This window comes from Tenrec ecaudatus, chromosome 6 (assembly GCF_050624435.1).
Source record: "Tenrec ecaudatus isolate mTenEca1 chromosome 6, mTenEca1.hap1, whole genome shotgun sequence".
Taxonomy (NCBI): Eukaryota; Metazoa; Chordata; class Mammalia; order Afrosoricida; family Tenrecidae; genus Tenrec; species Tenrec ecaudatus.
The window spans coordinates 25,847,499-25,856,088 of NC_134535.1; the positions used below are offsets into that span (position 1 = coordinate 25,847,499).

At 41.4% G+C, this 8,590-nt stretch overlaps 1 pseudogene; it reads right to left on the reverse strand.

Annotated features, from left to right (window-relative positions):
* Positions 1–7,487: 7,487 nt before the first annotated feature.
* On the reverse strand, positions 7,488–7,879 carry LOC142450758 (small ribosomal subunit protein uS8-like; annotated as a pseudogene).
* Positions 7,880–8,590: the final 711 nt, after the last annotated feature.

Consider the following 8,590-nt stretch of genomic DNA (forward strand, 5'->3'; position numbering starts at 1 on the left):
TTGCTGCTGCTCCCAAGAGCCTCTCTGGCTTTCTCTGCTCTTCCTGAAAGGCGAGGGGCAGCCAGTCTGAGGTCTGGCCCACTCAAGGGTACTGCATGATTATGAGAATTCAAAGCCTTGAGCTGTTGTTCTCAGGGAGAAGCAGACTTCCCCTACCCCCTGCTCCCATCAACTCCCCTTGGCTTCAAGACTACTCTCCACCATTGTTTTGTTTAAACCAGTGTTATAAATATAATGATGTATGTATATGAGTGGATTGCGATAAGAGTTGTATGAGCCCCTAATAAAATGTAAAAAAACAAAAGGAAAAAAAAAGAAAATGATTAGGGCAAAGAATGTACAGATGTGCTTTATACAATTGATGTATGTATATGTATGGATTGTGATAAGAGTTGTATGAGCCCCTAATAAAATGTTAAAAAAATTAAAAATATATATAATGAAAGCACACAGCCTTTTGCATCTCTCCAGAAGATAATAGACTATAAGAAAGTAGAAGATAGAGGGAATAAACCAAAACTGAATTCACTGTCATGGAGTTGATTCTGACTCACGGCAACTGTATAAGACAGGGTAGAACTGTCCTGTGAGTTTCCAAGACTAGACTCTATGGGACTAAAAAGGACTCCACCCCCCAGAAAGTGCTCTACAGTACTTTGGGATTTTGCTCACCTCCGTCTGATAAACTATACAGGGACCCCACCTGCTGAAGAGTCTCTGAACTCTTCTTTGCACCCCATGGTCCCGATGGTAATGGGTGTTATGGGCTTAAAGATTTCTTCTGCAGACAGCATCTTCTGTCCATTTTTATTCCTCTTTCACTCAATCTATGTGCTCACCCAAACCAAACCAAACTCAGTGCCACAGAGTCCATTCCAACTCCTAACAACCCTGGGTGACAGAACTGCCCCTGTGGGTTTCTGAGAGTGTAACTCTTTACAGGAGTATGTCCCATCTTTCTCTTGGCTTTATCTATGAGTTAGACTTAACTATTATCGCTTTATTTCTCTTTGCACACCTTCCTGTTTGTGGCAGGTTGTTTCCTCTAGACTACTTTTGTCGATTCTCTTTCATCTGTTCTTCTCAAAAATAAATTAAAGAACCTCTGTGGCTGGCTGATTATCTTCCTTTCCATCCATTCTTCTATACAACTATCCATCCAAGCATCCATTCATCTATCCATCCATCCACTCATCCTTCCAGTCATCCATCTATCCACGACTTATCTCAGATATCTCCACCTTTGAAAGGAAAAAGCTCACTTTCTGGCAACTCTAGATTGGTAATGGACATATGTAATCTGCCATTACATAAAAGGGGGTGAAATAACCGTCCATCAAGGTCATGCTCTTTAGCTTATCTAGCATATGCGGCATCTGAACACTTTTGGCAATAACTTCACAAATGGTGGCTATTTAAATGCTCACACAGTAATAGAGAAATTGGTCCAAATGACTTCAAGTGTTTCTTGGAATTTCCTATGGTTAGAAGTTGATTAACAGATATTTATTGACAAGTATTTTATAATCATAGCCAGGCATTTCCTCCTCAACAATTGTACCAATTACACATTCATATCATAGATAGTAATAAGAAAAACTGTTATTTTCAATTTACAAATCCTCTTGGAGTGATTGATCGAGTATTAATATCAATTGATTTAATCATATCCCCAGCTAACTGTAATCCTGATTGAGTTGGAGCTTTGTCTATAAAAAGGGAAAGAACTGACCTAGGATTTGGATCATCCTTTGGTGTTATTGAACCAACTTCACCATGAAGGTCTGTGTTGGTCTGGGTAGACTAGAGAAACAAATCCAGGGAGATTTATAAGTGTATAAGAAAGAGCTTTATATACAAGAGCAATTGAATATTGAGAAAAACATCTCAGCCCAGTTCTCAGCCCAGTCCAGATCAAGTCCATAAGTCTGATATTAGTCCATATGCCCGCTACCAATCTATAAAATGCTCTTCAGACTCACACAACACATGCAATGATGCCGAATGCAGGAAGATCACGGGCCAGTAAATGGGAAGTCTTATGGATCCAGTGTCATTGTAAGCAAATCAGTGCTGGAAGGGGGGGTCTCCAGCTCCCAGGACTCTGGCTGCATCAGGGTAGCTTCATGTGGCTTCTCATCAGAAATGTCTCGCAGGGAGTGAGCGCATCCCATCTCCAGCAAGCTATGTATTTCTTTAGCACCTCCAAGTGAGGCCATGACAGGATAAACTCTACCCCTTCACCCTTAATCCTCTCGAATTAACAGCAGACTACATACCTACCACAAGGTTTAACATTGTTCTCCTTATCCCTATTCTAACTATTCTTTTAAGTCTCAATTAAAGGTCTACCTTATCTTAGAAAATCTGCTTCTTAATCTCTCTAGTTTAGATTAGTTGCTTTTGTCTGTCCATCCACATAATCCCCATTGAATTGTGCTTTTCTAACATGGCATTGCCATAACTGATATTATCCCTCTTTTTCATTAGGATGCGACTTCCTTTAAATGTCATTTACCTCTGAGTCCTCAGACCCTAACAGAATGTGAAGCATAGAGTAGTTAATTGGTAAATGTCTACTGAATAATTCTGCTTTTGACCATCACAAAGGAACAGAAGTTAGATTTACTTCTCTACCTTAAACAACTATGAAACTGGGTAAATATACAAAACTTTTTTCAGATATTGGACAATAAATGGCATAGAAGGGAAAAGAAGAGATGAGCCCTCTTATAACCAGAGATTTTTGCCTGCAGGTCAATCTGGAGAGTGGACCAGGAGGGAAATCCTAGGTAGTGTTTGAGAGCACTTTGAATGGTAGAGACAGAGTCTAGAATTCAGAGAGCCAGAGGAACTAGAAATTATGAGGCAGAATTCCGGATAAAAGGAAGAAAATTCATACCAGGTGGAAATTTGGGTTTATACAAATAATAATTCAACTCACTGCCAACAAGTTAGTTCTGGCTCATGGCAGCCCTGTAGGGCAGAGTAGAACAGAAAACTTTGCCTTTCTCTCAAGGATCTGCTGGTGCTTTCAAACTGCTGACCTTGTGGTTAGTAGCTCATTGTGTAATCTATGACACTACCAAGGGTCATTACACAAAGGAACGAAGAGTACTGAAAATGGTATATATGAAGGTAAGTCAAAAATCAGTGCCTCTGTGGATAAAGTTCCTACATAAATGGGTTTATTCCAAACAAATGCTATTGAAACCTGTATCTGCGACCACGGCATTGCTGCAGACAAGTTCCCTTCATGTTGCACGTAGGTGAGTCTTGTGGGGTGTCTTCAGAAAAGGGGCTGTCCCCACAAGATGCCTCTGGAGGGAATCTGCTGAGCCAGTTAAATTAAACAGAGAGAAGTCAACTCAGAAAAGTTATGATGACTGGTTTTTATCACTGCGAAGGCTCATTGTGACCAATTTTCTTGCAGATGCTGAACAATCACAGAGGTTCATGATGAAGACTTTTTATGAAAGGTGGAAAGTGCTTTGGTGCAGAAAAAAAGCCCAGGAAAATTGCATCAAGGAGTCCCCCCTACCCCACCCCCAAGCAACAATGCATCTGCTCTTTCTTTGATGGTGGCGCAAAACCTGTCCCATCCACCTGGAGCCCTGACCTTGCCCCTTCAGACTTCTCTTGTTCCCCAAACTCATAGAACATTGGAAAGGAACACAGTTTGAGCCCCCAGAGGATGCCAAAACTGCCATTTGACATTGTGTCCATCAAAGACGGGACAAATAAAACCCTCAAACGTGGACAGACCTAGATATGAGGAGGATATGTTGAGAAGCACTAGCTTCCCATTAGAAACTTTTTCCTAGTATTTTGCAACATTTGTGCACTTACCCTCCTGTGTAAGTAAATATAACGCTTTTTATTCTTAAAGTTCATAAGGAGATGTTTGGCTTCCTGAGACAAATATAATAACACTCTATTATAGAATGTGAGGAATCTTGGTGGCACACCGCTTACATGTTGGGCTGCTAACTGCAAGGTCAGCAGTTTGAAACAGTCAGCCACTCTGGAGGAGACAGACAAGGGCTGCTACTTCCATAGATAACAGCCTCAGAAACTCACAGGGGTACTTCCACTCTGTACTGTAGGGTCACTGTGAGTTGGATCACCGCAATCACAGTGAGTTTGTATTTTATAAATTATAGAAAGTATGTTAGTCTGGGTAGACTAGAGAAACAAATTCATAAACACACATATGTATATAAGGGAGATGTTTATATACAAGAGCAATTGAACATTGAGAAAATATCCTGCCCAGTCCATATCAAGTCCATAAGTCTGATATTAACCCATATGTCCATTACCAATCTATAAAGTCCTCTTCAGACTCATGAAATACATGCAATGACGCTGAGTGTAGAAGATCACAGGCCAGTGGGCAGAAAGTCTTTGGATCCATTGTCATTAGAAACATCTCAGTGCTGGCAGGGGTCCCTGCATCAGGGTGGGTGTGTCTTGTCAGCTGCTAAGTCTCCCAGGGTGTGAGCAGAGAGAGAGGTGTCTTCTGCCTCCAAGGAGGAAGTCCCAGATTCCCAGAATTCTCAGGAGAAGGCCATGCCCATAGAAGTCTCATTGGCTATCTCCAGATTGACAGCCTAGACTCCACCCCTACAAGTCTCATTGGCTATCTCCAAATTGGCAGCCTAGACTCCACCCCTACACTCTTAATCCTTAAATTGACACGAGATTAGGTGACCACCACAGAAAGCATCATTTCTACAGGAGTAAACTCCATGACAACATCACCTATGATATAGAAGGGGCATGTAGAAGGGCAAAGGGCCTTCACAAATTCTATTATCTTTCCATTTCATTTCATCATTAACCTTTTGGCATCCATTCAGCTATTGTTAGGAGGGTCTTATGTTGTATGTAAAGTGGAAAAATATCATTTCAAAGTAGATTGTGATAAATAAAAGTTTCAGATTATAATTCCTATAACAATCACTTCAAAACAATAATTTTTAAAATGAGTGTATTGGTTTAAGTTGTTGACTATGAAAATTATTATCGGAAAGGCAAACCTCCAGCTAACTCATGATTAAAAAGGGAACTTTAAAAATAAGTGTAGTTTATACGCAAATGCACTCCCAAAATTTTGTTTTCGATTAATACAAAAGAAAGAAAATAAAACTGATATGAAAATAGAAACAAACTGCAAGTTCTTTCCCTTAGACTTGCCTATCAACAATTTCATTATCTTTGAATGGTTTAAAATCTAATTAAAAAGCAGAGAGTGCCATGCTGAGAAACCAAGAATGCAGTTGGGAAGACCCACCCAGATTCTGTGGATTGAAACCCACTCTAAGTATGAAGACAGAGATGGGTTAAGAGGAAAACGATAGAGAACGATGCTGTCGTGGTGGTGGTGGTTGCTAGGAGCCGCTGAGTCTGTTCTGACTCATAGCAACCATAGGTACAACAGGAAAAACAATGTTTGGTCCTGCACCAGTCTCACAATTGTTCTGATGTTGGAGCCCATCACTGCAGCCACTGTGTCAAACCATCTCATGGAAAGCCTTCTTCTCTTTCACAGCCCCTCTACTTTACCACGCATGATGTCCTTCTCCAGGGACTGGTCCCACCTGACAACATGTCCAAACAAAGTCTCACCATCATTGCCCCTAAGGAGTATTCTGGCTGTACTTCTTCCAAGGTCGATTTGTTTGTTCTTTTGTCAGATCAGGGTATTTTCAATATTCTTCTCTAGCACCGTAATTCAAATTCATCAAGTCTTCTTCAATCTTTCTTATTCAATGTCCAACTTTCACATGGATAAGAGGCCATTGAAAATACCATGGTTTGGGTCAGAGGCGTATTAGTCTTCAATGAAACATCTTCATCGTAGCACTGTAAAGAGGTCTTGTGCAGCATATTTACTTATTACAATGCATACTTTGATCTCTTGACTGTTGTTTCCATGAACTGTGACTGTGAAGTCAAGCAAGATGAAACTCTTGAGAACCTTCATCTGTTTTTCCATTTATCACGATGTTACCTGTGGCAGCTACATAATCTCCCGTCAAGTTGAGCAAAGGAGTGGAGTCTAGCCTATCAATCATGCCTCCTGGTGGGCATGGCCTTCTCCTAAGGATTCTGGGGACTTCTTCTTCCTCCCTGGAGGTGGGCCACCCTCTCTCTCTGCCTTCCCTTTCCTGCTGTTGAGACACTCAACAGAGAGCTGGAAGAGACACGTGGACACCTGCACCAGTGTTGAGATGCTTCCACTGCCACTGGATCCACAAGACCTTCTACCTACTGGCCTGCAATCTTCCTGCATTCAGTATCATAGCATGTGCTGTGAGTCTATAAAGAGGAATTTATGGACTATTATCAGATATATGGGCTAATATCAGACTTACGGACTTGATCTGGACTGGGCTGGGCTAGGCTGTTTTCTCATTTTACAATTGCTCTTTTATATAAAGCTTTCCTATACACATATGAGGGTCTATGAATGTATTCCTCTAGTCAACCTTGACTAACACATTACCTATTGGTCCAGTTGTGAGGATTTTGTTTTTCTTTGCATTGAGCTATAATCGATACTGAAGACTGTAATTGTTGATTTTCATCAACAAGTGTTTCAAGTCCTCATTTTCAGCAAGGTAGTGTCATCTGCATATTGCATAGTTCTTCCAGGCCTGATAGCACATGCTTCTTCCAGTTTCTCTTATTATTGCTCAGCATACAGACTGAATAAGTATGGTGAGAGGATACAACCCTGATGCACACAACTTTCCTGATTTAAAATCATTTAGTATCCCTTGCTCTGTTTGTACAACTTCCTCGTGATCAATGTACAAATTCTGTATGAGCACAATGAAATGTTCTGGAATTCCTACTCTTCTCAAGGTCATCCATAGTTTGTTATGATCCACACAGTCGAATGTTTGGGCCTAGCCAATGAAACACAAGTAAACAGCTTTCTGGTGTTCTCTGCGTTGAGCCAAGATCCACCTGACATTAGCAATGATATCCCTTGTTCCATATCCTCTTCTGAATCCAGCCTGAACTTCTGGCAGCTCCCTGACAATGTACTGCAGCAACCATTGTTGGATGATCTTCAGGAAATCTTCACTTGTATGTGGTACCAATGATATTGTTCTAAAATTTGAACATTCTGTTGGGTCACTTTTATTCGGAATTGGTAAAAAATATGGATCCCTACCAGTCCATTGGTCAGCTACCTGTCTTCCAAATACGGTGCAAGCAGTGAGTGCTTCCAGTGCCTCATCAGCTTATTGAAAGATTTCAATTGGTAGTGATCAGTTCCGGAAGCCTTACATATGGCTAATGCTTTCAGTGAATCTTGAATTTCTTCTCTCAGCACCACTGGTTCTTGATCAAATGCTACCTCTTGAAACGGCTGAATGCTGCCTAGCACTTAGCTCTTTTTGGTACAGTGCTTCTGTGTATTCTTCTCAGAAGTCCATTCGGAGTTTTATTTGTTTCCATGAATTACATCCCTAGAAAAAGAAGCCCAGGATTTTCCCTCCTGTGTGTCTTCGCCCAGCTTCCTCGTGGTCCTTGATGCCGGCGGAGGTCGTCAGCACGATGAAACCGAACTGCCGGGAAGGGAGCAGGTTGTTCTGCCACTTTTCTAGATCTTTGAGCTGCACGTCAAATGTAGGGCTGACCACTCCGCACTTGTTTAATCTGCCCGTGAGGGCACTACAATTTTCCCAGCTCTGTGATCATCAGTGATCTCAAATTCACCAATGTTGCCGTGCTTCATCATCACAGTTAGAAACCGGACAATGACCTCGGAGCATGGCCTAATGAGAACCTGGCGCTTGCCTCTCTTCTCGGCATTATTGATGCTCTTGAAAGCTTCGGCCAGGACGTTCATGCGCACCATGGCGGTACGGAAAGATGGCGGAAAGAGGAAGGGCGGGGCAAGCGCACCCTTCTCATCTTCTTTTGATGCTGCATGTGCATCATTCAATATTTTACCCACAGAATCTTTCAATATTGCAATTTGAAGATTGACTTTCTTTCTTTGGTTCTTTCAGTTTAAGATATGCTGCACGTGTTCTCCTTTTTTGTTTTTTTAACTCTAGGTCTTTGCACATTTCATTATAATGTTTTACTTTGTCTTCTTGAGCTGTCCTTTGAAATTTCCTTTTCAGCTTTTTGATCTCATCATTTCTTCCACAGTTTCACGGTCTCTTCTGGCATCCACGTCGATGCTCTTTTCCCTTCTTGTCCTTTTCATGGCCTCTTGCTTTCTTCCGGATGTTCTTAATGTCCTCCCACAGGCCATCGGGGCTTCTGTCATTAGTGTTGACTGCAGCAAATCTGTGCTTGAGATGTCCTCGAAACTCAAGGGCGATAGACTCAAGGTCATATTTTGGCTCTCATGGACTTGCCTTCATCTTCTTCACCTTCAACCTGAACTTGCATAGGACCCATGCACGTTCTTTTTACGGTCAGCCCAACCTATGTTTAGCTGCTGATATTGAGTTTACCCATCATGTCTTCCAACAGATGTAATCAATTTGATTTCTATATGTTGCATATTGAGAAGTCCACCTATGTAGTCACCTTTTGTGTTGTTGAAAAAAAGAAA